Source organism: Oxyura jamaicensis, chromosome 2 (assembly GCF_011077185.1).
Source record: "Oxyura jamaicensis isolate SHBP4307 breed ruddy duck chromosome 2, BPBGC_Ojam_1.0, whole genome shotgun sequence".
Taxonomy (NCBI): Eukaryota; Metazoa; Chordata; class Aves; order Anseriformes; family Anatidae; genus Oxyura; species Oxyura jamaicensis.
In genome coordinates this window covers 127,322,033-127,324,532 of record NC_048894.1, presented here as the reverse complement: position 1 = coordinate 127,324,532, position 2,500 = coordinate 127,322,033, and the positions used below count along the sequence as shown (strand labels likewise).

Genomic DNA, 2,500 nt, shown 5'->3' with positions numbered 1-2,500 from the left:
ATATAGACTCTGCCTTGCTTTTAAGCAGGAGGTAAGTAATCTTCATTCCAGTCATAAGTCAGAGTGATAGATCTCATTAATTTTAGACGAAAGCAGAAGCCAATTTATCGGATAAGTGTTCAATTAAGTATAAAAGTTTGATTACATCCTGAAAACTATTGTTTTAGATATCTGAAACATTAATGTTTTCTCCATCTTTTCATTTACAAGAAGAGGAAATCTAATTTAAAAACTTTTCATTGTTATACAAAATATATTTATATACATAAAAGCCAGGTGCTATATCCCTGCATACAGTTACTCAGTGTGATTTTGGGATGGAGAAAAAAAAAAAAATCCTTGCCTAGGACAGGCTTCAGTGAAGGTCACGGAGATGCTACATATGAAGGATAGCTGCTTAATATTTTTTTTAAGTGTAATCAAATCTAATCTTGTCAGCTAAATCAGAGAGAGGAAGTGATCAGTTTAAGATACATCAGAAGATTTGCATAGAATGAAAATGAATCAAAATTAGTTTTGGTATCTGAAATGGCTAAAATGACAGCCTAATTGCTCCTGAATCAAACATCACAAAGCTCGGTGTGTAATTTTAATCATTGATAAGATTCAGGTTAATTAGGCTCATGGCACACATGTAATTTAAAAACCTTTTGAAATAATCTGATCACAAAGAGCATGAAAATGGAATAATTCTCTAATTAGTCCAGAGTCAAGCATGTTTACCTTCCTGTTTGGCAAATCTGCACAAATAGTGTGCACATCCTGAAGAAAGCCTATATGTCTAATAGATTCTCCTCCTCAGGCCTTATCTAAGATAAAAAGTTGCACAAGGACAGTTACACCAGAAAGCAAACCCCAGCCCTTCCATCTGTAGCGGACTGGTATAAATGTCTTTATACTGGTATCTCTCAGCTCTGACACAAAAGGATAAACAAGGCTGGTATAAAGCATTTTTATATGTAGTCTCTCAGCAACTGCAGTCATTGAGACTATTTCATCCACGCATAAACACACATGCAAGCATGAAGACGCACTCAGCTGGCACCAACACGCAGGCGAGACGTTTTTTGGACCGTTGCAGAGGAAAACAAGCAGTAGTAGTTCTGTTCTGTTTTTTTCCACAGTGATATAGGGATGCATGTGAAGTAACTCTGTCCTACCCAAAACCACAAAGGGATTAGTCAGGATGAAAACTCTTTTAAAGGTTAGATAAAGAAGGAGTTAATATAGCAAAAGAAGCCAGATGTAACTGCCTTAAACTATTCTAGCCCTATCTGTGGCTTCCATTTAACCTTCTCTGCTTGAAGCAAACTCTCCCCATACTGCGGTATCCCAGGGCATCCCTGTCCAGCACACAAGCAAAAATGGTTGCCAGAATAGTTGTGGGCATGCACACTATACATTGACCAGGATGGTATTTATGAGCATTAAATGGGTTTTAGCTACAAAATGGGTTCTGCAGTGCAGCATCTCACCCTTCCCCTTCTTCCCACAGCCCTGCACCGATGAGTCTTGCTGTTGCAATTTTAGTCTTAAAGGAGACTACTTCTGCCTACTTAGCAGAAGTAGGCTAGATTTTTAAATCTACTATCACATAGCAAAAGTACAAAACAAAAACAGCACGGTAATAAGTGTCATAACATGTTTCCCGTTACTTAATCAACATTTTAAAATAAACTGCATGTTTAGAGTTATCAGGCTCCCTTACATAACTTCGGTATTAATCAGTCCTAAACAATGACATCAGCCCTCTGATCACAATTATATAAACAAGAGTATATTTCATTCCAATTAAAACAAATAGCAATTCTTTGAACTGACGAGCAGAACAGAGAGAAACCATAACGTATATTTCCCTACTTGAGCTGTTTACAGTCTTTGTGACCATGTTTGCTATCAGGTTAGGTAGATGAAATCATTATACCTTGATGAGGAATTAAAGATTACTGTGATGACTTACAGATTGTATCTAACATACGATGGAATATGCATCCAGAAGAGGTTACAGCATCTTCAATATTGAAAAATAAAAAATCCCCCCTCCCTCAGGGACCATCTACGAGAGTTATAATGAAGTTTCACAAAGTCGTAACTAAAAAAATCACAAGGACTGCCTCAGAACCAACATTTTTCCACAGTCTCTATAACAGATTTCAATTCTCTTTACAAAAGCAATCTCAATTTAAACCGTACAGTACACTTCCTTCTCATACATAAAAACAGAAAATGCATATATATTAAGTACATATCTGTATAGCCTTAAGACATCAAGAAAGAACAAGTCTCTGCCAGTACAATCAGCTGAGTTCAGAGCAAAAATACATACCTGCCGCTCTGCTTAGTATTTAAAGTTCTCTCAGTAATTCACATGGCCACCAACTTTGATCATCTAAATCTTTTTCTTGGAAGTATTGGCCAATATACAGAAAATCTTAAATTGCTAACTTCTGCTTTCCTCCTGGAGAAACTGTGCTCTAAACTCTGCTCAGCTAAATTACAA

The 2,500-nt window shown here is 36.6% G+C and overlaps 1 protein-coding gene and 1 long non-coding RNA gene across 6 annotated transcripts in view; one reads left to right on the top strand and one right to left on the bottom strand.

The window, feature by feature from the left end:
• The window catches only part of ZFHX4 (zinc finger homeobox 4), a 151,762-nt gene that overhangs the window by 129,187 nt on the left and 20,075 nt on the right, over positions 1-2,500 (bottom strand). Inside the window, exon 1 of one of the 5 annotated variants that reach the window (XM_035318424.1) lies at positions 2,327-2,500. The exons of the other annotated variants lie outside the window; for them this stretch is intronic. The gene's annotated coding sequence lies outside the window, so the exon portion shown is untranslated. The remainder of the gene's footprint in view (positions 1-2,326) is intronic. 5 annotated transcript variants of the gene reach the window in all.
• The window catches only part of LOC118162328, a 5,087-nt gene that overhangs the window by 145 nt on the left and 2,442 nt on the right, over positions 1-2,500 (top strand). The window contains exon 1 of the long non-coding RNA XR_004748397.1: positions 1-31. This exon is cut by the window's left edge and continues 145 nt beyond it. This is a non-coding gene — a long non-coding RNA (uncharacterized LOC118162328). The remainder of the gene's footprint in view (positions 32-2,500) is intronic.